The sequence below is a fragment of the Callithrix jacchus genome, chromosome 1 (genome assembly GCF_049354715.1).
Source record: "Callithrix jacchus isolate 240 chromosome 1, calJac240_pri, whole genome shotgun sequence".
NCBI classification, from domain to species: Eukaryota; Metazoa; Chordata; class Mammalia; order Primates; family Cebidae; genus Callithrix; species Callithrix jacchus.
The window spans coordinates 152246054-152265017 of NC_133502.1; positions in this window are offsets into that span (position 1 = coordinate 152246054).

The window sequence follows — 18964 nt, forward strand, 5'->3', positions numbered from 1 at the left end:
GAGAAGGAGAGAGAGAGAAAAAAGAGAGAAAGAGAGAGAAAGGAAGGAAGGAAAGAAAGAAAAAGAAAAAAGAAGGAAGGAAAGAAGAAAGGAGAAAAGAAAGAAGGAAAGAGAGAGAAAGAGCAGGCAGTTATGGAGAGGAACAAAAATCAATTATCAGAAAGGGATAGCAAAGAACAAAAAATAATTATTATTATAGAATTACTGCTATTTGCCAAGCTAAGCACTTTAAATACTTTATGTCATTTAATTGGGAAAATAACCCTGTGAGATAGATTTTATTACAGTTTGCAGGAGGAAACCAAGGTCCTTAGAAGCTATGTATTTGCCCTAGGTCACATCATTGAGAAATAATGGAGCTAGATAGAAGTTGATTCCAAATCAGAATAGTATTGTGTTTTCCATTAAATCATTTCGGAAATTAGGACATAATATCTATCTGTCCTGAAGTAATGACAGTTGTGTTTATCTTTGTATAATCAGATTCAATTTTTTTTCAGGTAATATGATACAAGCAGACATAGAAAAGTACCAAGGCAGCTTGAAGTTATCACTTATAAGCAGAATGTGAAATGTCACATCTCAAGAAATATCAGGCTCTCTCAGAGGGACACTTTGAAGACAGTAGCCACTTGACTTTCTCACTTACCTTGGCATACTCAGTGAATTTACCTACATGCTAGAGTACAACTAAGTAAACATTATAAATTTTATTTGGTGAAGGAGAGAGCCCTAGTGATAAGCAATGATTATATCAAGCTGAAAGTGTAGTCAAGCATGACATCTCTTGGATGACTAGCAGTTGAAATTATTAATCATTTAATTGAAGAATTCACTGCAGAGACTTGTGAACAAAGATCATGCTCATATTGTTCTCAAGGTTTCAATTCATTTTCTCTAATAGAAAAAAGTAAACCATTATTTGTCATCATAATAAAAACTCATTATATTCCAAGTTGTCGATAACAATGAGATAGAATTTTGCTATAAAATGCTATGAAATCTTCAAGCTAGCAGTTTGCAACCAAGAATACTTCAAGTGCTCATGGAAAAATGATTTTCAAGAGGGTAACAGAGTGACTAAATGTATTAGAAATCCTCCTTCAGTGTTCCCAAAATCTATATAGCTGTCCCAAAGCCATTCATGAGCCCATCAAGACAACGAGGTCTAGCTTCCCAAGGAATCAGATATGCCTCTGTTTTGAAAACAGGTCCATGTACACACAGTACATATATAACATGGTAAAACACTAAAAGATATTATATGTATAATGCATTCTCAGATTCTATTTCTGACCTAAATTATACTTTAAGAAGCTCCTAACTGATTTCTAGTCACATTATTCTCAAACGTACTAAGGGTACTGCAGCCAAAATTTGTTTTCAGATACTCAAATCTGACTATGCACAGAACCTGCTGATAACCTGTCAACAGTTCCTTTTGGCTAAGGGATAAAATTTAAGCTCCTAATGTAGCATAAACCCTTCATTATAAATCCCCTGCCTTGTGGTCCAGCTGCATCTCTCATTACTCCCTACCTTGCACTGTATGCTCCATCAATTTCAAATAACTTAGAGTTTCTATTGCTACAACCCTATGCATTTTCTCAGGCTCCCCTCTCTCCGTAGAACAACTTCTAATTATCTCCCCTGACAAGGTAACTCTTGCTTATCCTTTAAGATTCAACTTGGGCATCACACCATTCTGAAATTTGTCTTTCCAGTCCCGATTGTAGCTACATACAGTTTGCATAGCCATATTACTCTACTTTAGTGATGTGATAACTATTTGTTTAGGCATTTATGTCTCCTATCGCAAGTTGATCACCAAGAGCACATGAGCAATATATTTTTTCTTTCCTGCCTCATGTTAGAAGTTTGGGATGTGGCTTTGGTGCTAGAACATTAATATCATTCTGCCTCCCTTTAGGGGTATTCTGCAAAAGGGGCTAAATATAAAAGTAACTATGGCAGAATAGGTAATGAAGCACAAGCTTATTAACTAGGTAAGTTTGATTCTTCCAAATGCCGGGGTTCTTTAGTTAGTTGTGCTGATGTAAAAGGGTTAGGCCTTGAAGAATGTATGGAACTTGCCTTGATCTGTTTCTCTGAATCCAAAATGGCCATCACTATGGATGCAGAAGGGACTCATTTTGCCTACTTTAATTGCTGTCAGAACACACAGAGCCAGATGACTGCTGGGCCTGCTGAAGTAAGCCTTGCCAGGTACACTTACCAAATAGATTTAAGAGGTACAAGAAAAGAAGTAGAACTTGAGACTCTATGTTTTGCATGTAGTAACCCAACACCCCAGTAAAATGAGTCCCAGTGAATAGCTCAGGCTTTGGCCAGTTTAGCAATTTCATGTCCTTTAGGAAGGCTCTAGAAAGATGGTTACACAAAGTGACCATGTGTGTTCCCTGCTGCTTCCTCTCCTATAAAGTCCATACCAATTTATACTGTTGAAAGTTTCACATACATCGTATCACATCATCTTCAACACAATTCAGTTGTTAAATATTAATGTCTCCATTTATAGGTAAGAAACTTGAGGATGATAAATGTGAAATAATTAGCATGGTCATAAAGCTAATGAGCAGCAAAATCAGGACAAGACCCCAGGTCTTCTAAATGTGAAACTATGGTATTTTCCATGGAGTAATTTTCAACAGAGCATGCTTTAAATGCTCATGCATGAGTGATTCTCCACTGGGGTGACAGAAAGACTAAAGACATCAGAAACACCTCTGCAGTGTTCCCAAAATTTACATGACTGTCCTTGTAACCATTCTTGAACCCACTGAGATACACTGTTCTGGCTGCCTAAGGAACTCTATTGTGCCTCTATTTTGAAAGCCCCATGGGTATATAACAAATAGAGAACATGGAAGGAAAAGAATGTAAGTGCAAACAAATAGTCCCTCTAGGCTTTTTATTTATGTATGTATTTATGTCAAGAATCCTAGGTATATCCTAGTTATTTCAACCTATGATTCAGACAAAGTCCTGCCTGCCTGTAGGACTAAATAATTGGGTCTAAAATGTTATTTACATGAAGGACTGTGATTCCCAGGAAAACCTCAGAAGTGGAAAAATCTCACTTTCGTAGAAACTGAGACTTCCATAGGGACTCTCATACAAAGAAAAAAAGGAAGTTCAAACAAGGTTGCAGTACAAGCAGAAGAAAGTTTTACTTTTCCCAACCTCAAGATTCAACCTCAGAAGAAAACAGGAAGTAGGATGTGAAGTTTCTTTCATGTTGTTTATCCTAGCCCACCAGGACATGACAGATGCTAGAAATTCAAAGCAGAGGCATTTTATTTACCAACAAGTGCCTGTCTTGTTGTTGTGGTTTGGGTGCTAGAACATTAATATAATTTTATTTACCAACATTAATATTTGAGGTGAGAGGCCCCCTCTTTGGGTGCAGAGACTTGAGTCCAGTAAACATAATATATGATAATAAGTCTTTTCCACAGTTGACAACAAGCCCCAAATTGTCTTACAAAAAATTTAAAATTTCAAGTGTGAACAGTTTAGAAAATCAGTGAAATGTAATGTTTTGATATATTTTCACCAAAAATGAGTTAAAATGTTTTACTGTCACTTGAAAGGGATCATTACATTTAATGTAAAACAAGTTTTGTAAAACACTTAATTCTGTGATGTACTAGATAAATAGGAAAAATAATGGAAAACTGACTTAATCATCTCCACCTCAGATCTTTGATGCTGAGATATATTGGGTCATCATTCTGACATAAATATATGTTGAAGTACTTGAAAAATGTGTAGGCTTGTTAAAAACAATTGTGAACTGACAATCTGCTAACCTAACCCCAAGACTTCACCCCTGGAATCTAGAGGGCTGTCATGAAATACCTACCCATTAGCTTGCAAGAATGTGCTGTTTGCTTTCTCTCAACCCACTGACAGAAAAACCTGTTAAGTTACGGCAAAAAAAAAAAAACTTTAAAATCACAAATTGGTATAAAACAAGTGGAAAACTCTACAAACTAGAGCCACAAGTTATATTAAATTAGCACAATAAACTAGAGATTAGAGATCACAGAAGAATCAACCAAATAAGTTGTCATGGTTCTTTCTTCTGTAGGATCAAATACCACCTACCTGTCAGAAAATAAACAAGATAGCTAAAGTATAAAAATGGGAATAGGCTAGGGGCAATGGCTCATGCCTGTTATCCCAGTACTTTGGGAGGACAAGGTGGGTGGACCACAAAGCCAAGAGATTGAGACCATCCTGGCCAACATGGTGAAACCCCTTCTTTACTAAAAATGCAAAAATTAGGGGCATGGTGGTGCACACCTGTAGTCCCAGCTACTCAGGAGGCTGAGACAGGAGAATTGCTTGAGCCCAGAAGGCAGAGGTTGCAATGAACTGAGATCATGCCACTGCACTCCAGCCTGGCAACAGAGCGAGACTTCATCTCAAAAAAAAAAAAAAATTGGAATAGTTCATGAAGGTAGCGGGTGGAAACTGAGTTGATGAGTTTGCCACGGTCATGAAGAAAACTTACATTACAACTCAGTATTGTAATTTGGGGCTGTTTCCAAGGCTCCAAAGTTCATTGCTAAAAAGGCATGACAGGGTTATACACCATCATGTTCATCTTGTGGGCTGTTTTTTCCCTCTTCTTTCTTGAAAGAACATGATGTCATTTCCTCTTCTCCAGCCCACTCTAAAACAGAAATAAAAATCCAAATTTCATAAACTTACTTGAATGGCTATTTTTTTATCCCCTCCCAGAAACTACTTAAGGTTAGGCCTAAAAGAGAGAAAAGGGGAAGGAAGAGTGGCAACTTATACAAGAGAAGAGGGATTCATAGGAATAATGAGTTAGTCCATGAGATGGAGGATAAAGAAGAAACTTTTACAACACAGTCTAGCAGGGTTCTCTGGAAACCTAGGATTCCACAAGTGGCACTTAGGGTTCCTTAAGAGATTGTGACTGAAAATAAATTGAAGTTGGTTTCAGGGAACTTTGTGCTCTGTGGAACACTAGTGTATGTGGAGGCAAACGATAACCAAGCAGCCTGGTTTGGATGTTATAGGATGTCTTTTAGCTCTAGATAGCTCTGTGCATCACTGTGTTTACTTGGCTGAGTGCATTCTCGGTTATTTACTTAAGATAGGGAAAGCTGATGATAGTTGATGAGTGTGTGATTGCATCAGGGAGAGACAAACAGGCTGACAACATCAGCCTCTCCCTCCCAAAATGCCTTCCTCAAAACTACATTGGTTAGGTCCTGTGTTGATTCAGGTGCCAAGATAGAGTTAGTAGTGAAGGAGATATATTGGGGAAATGCCTACGAAAGATAAAGGGAAAAAACAACAGATATAGGCAGGGAAAGCCTTTATACTGGAATGCTGATTTGACATCTATAATGAGAGAGGGGAAGAGGGAGAATCAAATAGAAAGACTTTAAGACAATAGTACAGTTTGGTGAAAGTTTCAGGCAGTTAAACAGGGAGCACTGTCTGAAAATATCTCAAAGGATGTAAATTTCCAGACCCTATTACCCAGCCATACTCAGTCATTCATAGGGAGCTGCCTGGGAAGAACATGGCCTTGTTACAAGCACTGCAGTGTGGTGTCCTCGCAGCAGATCAGGATTTTTCTTGAAGACAGATTTGTGCTGTCCAACTAGTCCTTCAGGTTCTAGTTGTCCTCTCCTGTTGAAACTTAGAAGAAGATGATTATGGGACAAAGTTCAGCAGTTAGGCTCCCTCCATCACTATCTATTCTAAATATCCATAATCTGCTTGTCTCAGGAACTGAAATGGTGGTGTGACCCAAACCCATCTTCCTGGAGTAACTACATCTTTCTAAGGCCAGAGTTACTGTATTTGTCTGCCCACAGTCACAGTTAGGGGAGGCAGTACTACAAAGGCACCCATGAAGATCATCTGGGTTCTACAAGTATTCCTCCCTGCTCCCACTGTTTAAATAATTTGCGCTCATTTCCATGTGTCCATCCACACGTCTCTTTGCCAGACCTCCTTGTTTCCGATGTTCCCATCCCTCTCCTTTCAGGATCCTGAACAGTGTGCCAGTGTACTGGGTACTGCTCACATGTCTGTTTATATTCTCATCTAAGGGCACGTCTTCTTCCACAGAGGCGAATAGCTTGAGTTTTTGCCCACTGGGAATATTTTTTCCTCCTGACCGTATTTCAAAGGCATTCCTGAATGTGGCTGTATCATAGCTACTGCCCATTTTAACATGATGCCAACAAATCAAGCTGACCCATCTATAAGGCAAACTTGAGATTCTGTATGGTCATGGGTATAAGCAGAGGGAACAGCACTGATGTAGTTGTGTTGGATGGCATGAGGGTCTGGACAGTTGGCATGAGCAGCTGCTGGACAGATGACATGAGCAGTTGCTCATGCAGCTCACTGATAGCCTCTGTCCCTGCTTGGTCTTGAACACTAATGTGCCATTTTCATCCTACATGCTGCTGGACCTCCTTGACTTTATTATCCTGGTAGGTCTTACCAGTATCCAACTCATAATGGACGGTTCTGGATGCACAGTTACTTGGTGCCTCATGGTCAAAGGTGCCATTTCTACAGGCCCTGCCAGAAGCTATTTCTTAAAAGGTGTGTAATTCTCTGTGAAATAGAACATGTCTTTATTGAAGAATTCCAGGACGCTGAGTTGTGATTCTCCCACTAAAACTTGTCAAAAACCCAGCTCACACTGCTGACACCTCCATTACCACAGGTTCTTCTGGCTCGTGTGGCCCAAATGGCAGAGTTGCTTCTACCACAGCTGAGACATCTGCAGAGCCCTTTTCTGCCACAGCTCCATTCAGAGTGAGAAGCCGTTCATGATACCTCATACATATATGGACTGCTATGGTCTGAATGATTTCTCAAAAAATTCATTTGTTGAAATCCTAATCTCAAGGTGATAGTGTTATAAAGTCAGTATTTAGGGAGGTAACTGAGTCATGAGGATGGAGGCCTTATAAATGGTATTAGTGCCTTTATAAAACAGACCCCAGAGAGCTAGCTAGACAACTTCACCTATATGATGACACAGTGAGAAGGTGCCATCTGTGAACCAGGATGTGGACCCTCACCAGACCCCAAACCTGCAGGTTCCTTGATCTTGGACTACCTTCACTCCAGAGCTGTGAAAAAATAAATTTCTGTAGTGTAAAGCCAACCAATTTATAATATTTTGTGAGAGCAGCCCAAATGAGCTAAGACATGAACTGAAGCATTATTCCTCAGTGTGTGTTGTGTTTCCACCAGAATTCAAAGAGGCCTACTAGGAACTGTGCTTCTTTTTAAGAACTGTGCTTCTTTTTAAGAGATAAAATTGTCTTTTAAGTTTGGAGAGGTTGTTCTAGAACAATCCAGACCACTGGACCCTTAAACATTTCCAAAGTGACAGGTTTCTGAATCATTGTAGGGTGATAGTATCTCCCTCCATCTAAAGTACATAAGTCTCACCAAGCCCTCCAGTATATTAGCCACCTCTTGCTAAGTTGAATGTGGCTGTGTTATATCATGAACAACATAACATCATCAGTAGAATGAATCAATGTGATCTGTTGTGGTATGTCCAGACAGTCCAATTCTCTTTAAAGTATATTATGACAGAGAGCAGAAGAGTAAATATAGTTGTGTAGCAAATCTGTGAATGCATTTTCTTGTTCATTGCACATGTATACAAACTAATTATGATAGAAAATAATTCATTTGCCAACCGAGTGGCTGCATACCATGTTCCTGAGGCCATGATAATCTACTCCAGCAAAAATACTGGCTATGTCACAGCAGCCACATCAGCACTATTAATTGAATAAGCTGGCAGTAGTATAAAGTCATTCTCTGGAATATACATATTTTCTACAGGGACAAGAGTTTTTAATTGAATGGTAATTGTGATGGTTAATACTGATTGTGAACTTGATTGGACTGAAGGATGCAAATTATTTATCCAGGGTATCTCTGTCAAGGTATTGCCAAAGGAGATTAATATTTGAATCCGTGGGCTGGGAAAGTCAAACCCACCCTTAATCTGAGTCAGCACCATGTAATCATTTGCCAGCTGTGGGGTCAGGATATAAAGCAGGGAGGAAAACCTGAAAAGACTAGATTGGCTTAACCTCCCAGCCTACATCTTTCTGCCATGCTGAATATTTCCTGCCCTCAAACACTGAACTCCAAGTTCTTCAACTTTGGGACTTGGACTAGCTTCCTCGCTCCTCAGTTTTCAGATAGTCTGTTATGTATGTGTGTATATATTGTATATATTGTATGTGTGTGTGTGTGTGTGTGTGTGAGAGAGAGAGAGAGAGAGAGAGAGAGAGAGAAAGAGAGAATTAGTTCTATCCCTCTAGAGAACCCTAATTCAGTAATATAATAGGGTTCACCACTCCTACATCCTTAAGATCCTTAAGAGTAGAGCTAATTCCACCCCTGGAATGCCATATTGTTCTTGATTCACTATATTTTGGTGAGGGATGGGAGCATTCTGTTTTTACAGGCCAATAAAATATGGTGAGGGTTACTTTAACTGCCCAGTGTGTCAGTTCTAATTATGAATTGAAGAACCTGGGAAGTGAACACTGGGTGGACTCAGAGAACAAGTAGTCCTTCTGTAAGGCCAACTCCACTTATAACCTTATCCCTATAGGCTTCTAATCTAACAGGGGCCATGGTAATATTTTGGAACTCCAATATTAATATCAACTCGTGCCCTGCATCCAGTAACCTTCAAAATGTCTGAACATTACTCTGTCCCTGAAGCACAATCAAGTGAATAAACGGCTACAGGCATATTTGAGGAAAGACTGAGGAAACCATTACAAACTATGCCTTCCATGGTGTTACATGGTCCTTCCTCCTGGGTATTTGAGTATGTCTTTAGACAAAAGGTTCTGGGTCTGAAACTGACTCAAGTGGAGAATCTTGGCAAAAGAATATGACTTCCGATTAAGGTGCCCATCCGCAGTCTCTTGTACATGCATACTTACCTTCTTTTGATTGTATATATTAAGTAACACTCTTGTTGTCTGTTAATCTATATCACCATTAGGGCTATTATATTATATTAATCATCTCCAAGCCTTCTCACTGCCTCTCTGAACTTGTGAATCATGATATTAACAGAAATATCCTTGAGGTGTTACATCATGTCCTCCTCATTATTATTACTAAGCGAAGGTTGTGATCACCTCTCCTGCAATTAGCACCTTCACATGCAGAGTAGAGCTACCACAGTACTCCTTAGGGATGATCATGCCCATCTCTATAGTGCGTCCTGAAGGTATTGTTAAATGGTCTTTATTTCTGAAGGTTCCCATTAATTCCTAATGAATTTTCTGGCTTCATATAATGTATCTGTTTCAGCATGTCCATTTTCTTGAGTCGTTTAATCCCTTCCTGCATTCTAGGCGTTGCATGCCTCCTACTGACTTACTGGGGAAGAATAACTCCTCTGATATAATAGATAATAAGACAGAATTTTTTATTATTGCTGTTGTGATAAATATTGCAAAACATGGATTGTTGCCTTGCATGGATTGTATGGGACAGAAGTAAATTGACTTATGATTATGAAGTTCTAATTTTACAGTATTATCTTTAGTTATTATAACCTTTTGTTTTATACTTTATTCATGTTTATATTTTTCAAGCAACACTGATGGTCTGATGTGGCAATTTTTGAAGACAAGATGTGCTGTGAAAGAGAAAGATTTTAGACTTAGGCTTATGAATAATTCTAATAATGATGAAGAATTACAATCTTCTGGCTTATTTCTCTGTACTAGTACATCAAGAGAGCAAAAAACCATGTGTTTACAAGGAAAGATACTAATCCTTGGGTTTCACATGATCAGTTAATACAAGTTGCTGCTCCCATTCCATGTTGTCTGTGGCAGACAAGTTAAAATGTTGCAAGGCCATAAGAAATCTTGAAAAGACCCTTAACTGCAAATTACATCCATTTGACAAGGAAGCATACTGATTATTTTAAACAGCTATTGAAATTTCAAAACAGAGTGAAGATTTTGTCGAGGAAAGTCACATACAGTCAAAAATCTCCAAAATCAAGGTTCTGAATAACAAAACACATTGCTTAGAAGAAAAAAATTACAAAGGTGCCAAGAAACTAAAAATACTGGTTTAGTAAGTAAAAAAAAAATGCAATAGGAGAAATTGAAAATATTTCGGTCTTAAAAAATAGACTAAGTTGATGTAGTGATGACATATCACGTAATATTGCAGAGGTTTTGTGTAATGAACTGAAAAGCAAGAGCTTATCTATTGGTAAAATAATTTTATCAATAAATGTCGTGCTATCATATTTCTAAGATCTGTAAAGGATGGAGAAGCTCAAGAAAAAGCTTGCTACTGCAATAAGTTGCTGAAAGCAGCATAAATCAAGATATGTTTAATGTTTTGTATTCATACTTTGGAAATAATAAAGGAGTATCTTGAAGAAATTGTGTTGGCATCTGTTCTAATGCTATCCCATCAATGATTGGCTCTATGAGAAGATCTGTCTGTCTAATTGTTAAAAAAATCCTCACATTTTTTCCACTATACTGCTTTCTTTGCAAGAAGGTGAAGATAAAATGAATTACATTCTAGCCGATGCTACAAAAATGATCAGCTTTCTTAAGCAAACATAAAATCACTTAAAAATGTTGAAAAGACAGTAAAAACCTGGACCAAGATTGTACACTTTTTCCCTCTATGCAGACCTTTGGTGATTGAGCAAAAGGGGGTTCTTAATATGATATATGAGCTAAAAGAGCACTTTCTAAAAAGTATTTTTAAGTGCTTTCCCCCCCAAAAAAGTCAGCAAAATACTTTCATAATAGTACTTTCAAAAAAATACTTTCTTTTTGAAACTACTATGAACACCTATATGCAGGAAAACTAGATAATCTAGAGGAAATGGATAAATCCCTGGAAACATGCAACCCCTCTACCTTCAATCAGGATGAAAGCAAAATCTTGAACAGACCAATAACAGTCATGAGATAGAATCAGTAATAATAAAAAAATATCTCACAGCAACAACAAAAAACCCAAGGCCAGATGGATTTACATCAAAATTCTACCAGATATGGAAAGAGGAACTGATATCAATAATACTAAAACTATTGCAAATGATTGAGAAGGAGGGAATCCTTATCTCATCCTATGATGTGAGTATTACCCTGATATAAAAGCAAGGGCAGAACACAACAAAAAATGAAAACAATAGGCCAATATCCCTTGTGAATATACATGCAAAAATCTTCAACATAATACTAGCAAACCAAATACAACAGACTATCATAAAGATAATTCACCATGATCAAGTGGGTTTTATTCTAGGGATGCAAGAATAGTTCAACATACACAAGTCAATAAATTATTCACCACATAAACAGAATAAAATACAAGAACTATCTGATCATTTCAGTAAATGCAAAAAATGATATTGTAAAGTCTTGCATTCCTTCAAGATAAAAATAACAAACTGGGCATAGAAGGAGCATACCTCCCAATAATAAAAACCACATTTGACAAACCCACAGCCAATATCATACTAAATTTGTTAAAGTTAAAAGCATCCCCCTTCAGAACTGGAATAAGACAAGGTTACCCGCATTCACCAATTCTATTCTATGTAGTACTAGAAGTCATAGCCAGAGCAGTCAGGCAAGAGAAAAAAATAAAGGGCATCCAAATTGCAAAGGAGGAAGTAAAACTATCTCTCTTTGCCACTGATGTGATCTTTTACCTAGAAAACCCTGAGGACTCCTCTGAAAGACTCCTGGCTTTGACAAAGATTTGAATTCAGTAAAGGCTTAGGTTACAAAACCAACATACATAGATCAGCAGCACCAATATGCCAATAACAACCAAGCTGCAAATCAAATCAAGAAGCCAATCTCATTTAACCAAAGAAAACAAATACCTAGGGATATATTTGTAGTAGTCCATTCTTGTGTTGCTATAAATACCTGAGACTGGGTAATTTATAGAGAAAAGAGATTTGATTAGCTCACAGCTCTAAAGGCTGTACATGCATGGCACCAATGTCTGCTCACCTTCTCATGAGGGCCTCAGGAAACTTACAATCATGGCAGAAGGTGAAGGGGAAGCAAAGGTATCACATGGTGAGAGCAGCACCGAGAGAGAGTGGGAAGGGATATGCCACACACTTAACCAGATTTCTTAACTATTCATTCATTATCTCCAGATCAGCACCAAGCCAAGAAGGATCCACCCCCATGACCCAAACACCTCCCACCAGGCTCCACGTCCAGCACTGGGAATTTCAATTCAACGTGAGATTTGGTAGGGACATTTATTCAAACCATTTCAATACTTAACCAAGGAAGGGAAAGATTGCTACAAGGAGGACTAGAAAACACTAATGAAATAAATCATAGCTGACACAGACAAATGGAAAAACATTCCCTGCTCATGAGTTGGAAGAATCGATATCTTTAAAATGACCATGCCGCCCAAAGCAATCTACAGATTCAGTGGAGTTTCTATCAAAAAATACCAATGTCATTTTTCATAGATTTAGGAAACAAAATCCTAAATTTATATGGAACCAAAAAGAGCCTGAATAGCCAAAGCAATGATAAGCAAAAAGAACAAGTATGAAGGTATCACGTTGCCAGACTTCAAATTATATTACAGGGCTATAGGAACCAGAGGTGCATGGTGCTATATGCAAGTAGACACACTGACCAATGAAACAGAATAGAGAACTCAGAAATAAAACCACATACCTGTAACCAACCGATCTTCAGTAAAGGCAGGCAAAAACACCAACTGGGAAAAGGACACTGTTCAATAAATGATGCTGGGAAAATTGGATAGTCACAGGCAGAAGAATGAAACTGGATCCCTAAAGACTCAAATGTAAGACCAAACTCCATGAAAATTCTAGAAGAAAATCTAGGAAAATCTCTTTGGTGTAAGCAAATAATTTATAACTAAGACTCCAAAGCAAATGCAGGAAAGCAAAACATAAATAAATGGGCTTAATTAAACTAAAAATTTCACACAAAATAAATGATCAACAGAGTAAATAAACAGCAACCAGAATGGGAGAAAATATTCACAAAACTGTCCATTTGACAAAGGACAATTTCCAGAATCCAAAAAGGAATTCAAACAAACCAGAAAGGGGGGAAGAAAACTATTAGAAAGTAGACAAATGACATGAATGAGACGTTTTTCAAAAGAAGATATACAAATGGCAAAAAAAATAGGAAAAAAAGATTCAACATCACCAATCATCAGGGAAATGCAAATTAAAATTACAATGAGATACCACCTTACCCCAAACAGAATAGTCATTATTAAAGAGTCAAAAAACTATAAATGTTGGTGGGGATGTGATGAGAAGGTAATGCTCATACACAGTAGAAATGTAAATAAGTAAGATCTCGATGGCAAATAGTATGGAGATTTCTCAAAGATCTAAAAGTAGATCTAGCATTCACTCTAACAATCCCACTACTGGATATTACCCAAAGGAAAAGACACCCGTACTTGCATGTCTATCATAGCACAGTTCACAATGGCAAAGATGTAAAATCAACCTAAATGCCCATGAGATGATGAATGAATAAAAAAAGACGGTGTGTGTTTACACACATGTAGAATACCATGGAAGTAGTATACCATGGAACACTACTGAGTCATAAAAAAGAATGAAATAACGTGTTTTGCAGCAATTTGAATGGAAATAGAGACCATTATCCTAAGTGAAGTAATTCAAGAACAGAAAACTAAATACTGCATGTCCTCAGTTGTAAGTGGAAGCTGAGCAATGGGTCTGCAGGGGCATACAGAATGGAATAATGGACGTTGGAGACTAAGAAGTGGGTAGGATGGCAGAATTTAGGAATGAAAAATTATATATTGTATGCAATGTACACTGTTTGGGTGACAGTTTCACTAAAAGACCAGACTTTGCCACTATAGAATTCATCCATATAACCAAAAACCGCTTTTACCCCTAAATCTATTGAAAGAAAAATAAATATTTTTTAGGAAAAGTACTTTCAAAAAAGTAGAAGTACTTTGAAAAAAAATAGCTGGATTCTGCTGAGCACTTTGAAAAACAATACTACAGAAACTAGACTACTTAACAACTATTTTTCTTCACATGAACTAAGTTGAACACAACTGAAAGATTCTTAGAGTTAAAAGAAAACAAAAGTTTTGGGGAAAATATCATGTTCCAAAAGCCTGCTTTTTACTTTCTTGAGTCAAATATGAGATGAAACACAGGTAAAGTACAAGAGAGAGCTGAGAAGATGTGCAAAGGTAGAATGAGGTGGGAGGGTTCCAGAGCTTTTCCTCACAATATTCTCTTACTGAATACTGGTCACAAACCTGGGCTATTTTAATTATATGGTATCCCTATTTTCTTAAGAAGGAAACAAGCGACCCTGCCCAGTAATTAGGTCTTAATATCTTCTCATGGCTGAGACCAGGTAGGTCATAGTCCAATGAATACAAATTACAAATACTTATGTTGCAGCATTCAAACATTCAGTTGTTTCCAAACCATTCACTCACCAGAGACAATTCATTTGCTTTACAGGCTAACTTCATCTTGAGACCTATTTGCTTGCTCTGTTCTATTTGAGGCTATGAACAAGTTTCTTTAGAAAAAGAGAAAATAATAGAGAGCGAGAGCTGATAAATTTTAGAAACAGATCCCAGATTTTTAATGATGCCAAGAAAAAGGGAAGGCATATAATTTGTAAAGTACCCACAGGGCCCTAAAACATGACTAGTCAAACACATAGAAAACATTTTCAAATCTTTTCTTAATTGTAACAGATGGTTGAGCAATAAATTTCTATTTCAGGCTAAAGGATGTTCTGTAAATATATCTGGCTGGAGCCCAGGCTGGCCAGGATAGTATTTCATTGTTCAAAGAAGATCGTGTCTGTATTAATGAACTGTTAGAATTGCTCCCACTAGCTGCCTGGGCAGAACTATTATTATTGAAACTGAAACCCTTAGTATAACAGAATTTCAAACCTAAAAAGAACAAGCCTTCTATAGGCCTCTCATTTTACAGATAAAATAAATAAAGAAACAAAACTAAGGACTAGACAGGTTCAGTGGTTTTTCCCAAACCACACAGCTAATTTATTACAGAGCTGGAACCCAAACTTGAGACACCTCATTATTACATGTGTGATGCCACCAGTAATAATGAGACTCAAAGAGATGAGAAAATATCTTGTACAAAATCACACACCTAGTTCATGCCAAAATTCTGCATACATTCAGATCTTCTTAGTTGAAATTCTATAATTTCTGCACTATCCTACAAATGACAGCCTGTAAAAGAATTCCAAGAATGTATTAGTTCCTATAGTGAAGATGAGGGGGCAGAGAAATAAGCATTGACTCTGAAATTAAATAGATCTTAATCCTAATCTCAATACTGTCCATTGCCAGCTGTGTACATGATGGCAACATACAAGTCTCATTAAGTATCAGAAGATAGGTTAATAGGCTGTAAAATCGAGACATTAACACCAACATCTTAAAGTTTATATGAATTTTAAATTAGAATAGATATAACATACTTAGCACACTGCCTGGCACATTCCAAGCACTCAACAGATGTTAGTTGAGCCTGTCTTCCTCTATGTTGACATCAATATGCTCAGATTCTTTAGGATATATGTTGTCAGTATGCCATTAATTTGAAATGGGGAGAAGAAATTCTTCTACTCGATGTAAACCACATTAATTATCTTCTTACATCTTCAAGTCAGTGGTTAGAGCTGGAACAGGAAGAAGTAGTAAAAAGAAAAGTAAAGAGTATATCAAAAAAAAAGTTGAACCCACCCACAAGTGAATTGAAATATTAACATGCAGGCTTTGAATTCTAATGACCTCTATTTCAGCCATATTGAAATAGAGTCATTTATGATATGAAGTACCCCTAGGAAGTCTTCCAGACATCAACTATATCCAGAGTCTTCTAGCAGAAACTCTGATTTCACCCGCCTACCCTCCTCCCACCCATATATCCAGAAGAAATAGGAGTCTCATCCTCAGACAAACATGAAGCCCTGTGGGCAAGGAAAAAAGGAATAAAAAAAATAGCGAAGTAGACTGAGTCCCTCTGGCAGAAAGGGGAGGTGAAATTGGCCCTTAATATGTTGGGGTGCCTTCATCCTGTCACTGCTGTGCATCAAGAAGCCAAATGGCCAAAAATCCTGACCCAGGGAGGCTGACTTTATTGTTCCCATTTTATGGATGAGTAACAAACCCGCTGATAAAGAGATGTATGTACTCAGAAAGTTCACATAGCTTTGTAAGTGACAGAATCAGTTATGGTAGGACATTGCAAGAGAAGAAGTCTAGGATAAATCCTCACAGCAAGGATTACAGAGAAAGGCACAGGAACCAGGAGCAGAGCCCAGAGAGTCAAATGACCCAGTAACATTTACCCTCTAAACTCTAATGACCCATTGCCAGGAATAAGGCTTATCATCTACCAAGCTGATAGAGCTGGTGGACAGGCATGATGAACACCAGCAGCGTTGGCAAAGAGCAAGCAAAGAGCATTCCAAGCAGATGTTCCCTGTTGGGCATTTAGATTGTGGGCTTCTGCAGAAGCTATTTACTCCACCTGGAACACTCCCATCTCTTCTTAAAGTTATCTGAAATATAAATAAAAATAGTTACCATATAGAGAATTTTATCTTTCTTCAACTCAGGAAAAAATATTGATATTCTCCCAGTTAACATGCACAGAGATCATCTGGGGATAGCAGGTTGTATTCCCAGAAACTCAGTGCCTTCAAATAACCCAAATTTATTACAACTCTGGAGGTTCAGAAGTTCAAAATGGGTCTTATGAGCTAAAATCAACCGATCTGCTGAGCTGCATCCCTGGCTCTGGAGAAAAATCTATTATTTCTTTACCTTTTCTACTTTCTAGAGGCTGCCTGCATTCCTTGCCTCCACCTTTAAGGCACATCACTCTAACCCTGCTTCTGTCATCATCACATCTCCTCTCTCTCCCCTTGACTCTCTTGCCTCTCTTTTACAAGGACCTTTGTGATTACACTGAACCCAGCGGGGTAATCCAGCGTAATCTCTCCATCTCAAATTTCTTAATTTAATGAAATTGCAAAAACACTTCTACCATGTAAAGAAACATAGAGTCACAGGTTCTAGGGAGTAAGACATGCACATATTTGAGGGGACATTATTCTACATACAAAACAGGTACATTTTTTATCTGGAGTTTTAAAAACTGAGTAAACCCTATCCCTCTGTATTTACCTATCACAGCCTCTTTCACCTAATATCCTATGTTGGAAATGTTAAACACCACATTGATTCTTCTCTCAATCCTTTCTACACTCAAACTCTAAAACATCTCCAAACTTTCCCTGCTATCCCTGGATTATCTCAGAGGCATCCAAACTCATTCTCATGCTAACATTTTCTCCCTATTCCAGTGCTTTTTGCAAAATGCTCCCAGAATTATGTCTTAACACACAATTGTTAAAAGAACTTTAGAGAAAAGAAAGTTAACAGAGTTTACTTGAACAATCCATGAATAAGAAAGCACCAACCTGAAAGGATGCTATGGGCTCTGCTCCAAGAGTAACATGAGCACCAAGCTTTACAGGCTCATCACAAAGAAAAGAAATTACCTGATTGGCTCCAGCTAGGCATTTCCTTTATTTTGGTGTGATTCTACTGAAGGTCCCTACTTACAGAATCAATCAGCTAGTTGGCTGTTTATGATTGTCAGAAGTTCAGTTGTTTTTGTTTGGTTTGTTTTGTTTTTAAGTCAATTACAAGAAATGCCTTCAAGTTAAGTTTCAGCTTGCTTAAGAGCTCCCAGAACAGCGATAACCTCAGGTTATCTCTGTATCTGTGTCAGATCCTTGTTTAAAACCTCTAATGGTTGCTCATCATCAACAGGATAAAGTTCACATACATAGCTCAGTTTCACAATCAAAATCCCTTCTAAATCTTACCCCTTATAATCCTCTTTCATGCATGTATCATCCCAGCCACATGGAACTTCTATTTTCAGAGGTCTATGAGCACTTAAGAATGCCTTGACTTTACTCATTGAATTGCTGAATGCCCTTAATCTCTTTCTCTGCCTCCTGAGATTCTAGTCAGCCTTTTCATACCCCACCAAGATACCAACCAAATTTTACCTGCCACTTCCTCTGAAAATATTTTCTCAAAATCTTGTACCCAGCCAAATTAGTCATCCCCATGTATGTTTACAACAATTCCTCATTCTTTTTATTATAACATCTACAATATTTTTAAGTTGCTAGTTTTTGTTTTTGTTTTTTATCATTGAATGCCATTTCTCAAACCAAGAGTTTATTGAAGTTGGGGCTGAGACTTTTTTTTTTAATTTCCAACCCAGAACTCAATATAAGCCTAGCTTGTAGTAGCTATTCAACAACTTTTTTTGTTCTGAGCAAAACTGAGACTTGATTGGTTCTTTACAGAATAGTAGATCAGTGACAGCCTGGGGAATCGATTTATTAGTATACATTTTTAATTTTACTTTTGATGGAAAAAAGAGAAATAACAGTTTCTGTTACCATTTTTTTCTTTCCTCTCCCTCCCCACTGATTATCTTATCTGGAGAGATAAGATAGGGAAATGGGAGATAACATTTGTCTGTCTTGACTTAGTTTAAGAAATAGAAGTAACATAGATAGAAAGAGCAAAAACAGGGGGAAGCTAAAGGGATCACCACAAGAAATAATCTTGTAAAACTTAGGGAAAGAAGTGCTAATTCAGAGGTCCTCATGGCAGAATTTTGCAGAGGTAAGTACAAAGTAACCATCCTATGCTACCATAGTCTCAGAGGGTTCGGAGTGGTGACTGATAGAGAATCTCTGTTCTCATCAAGTACAGGGGAGATAAAGGC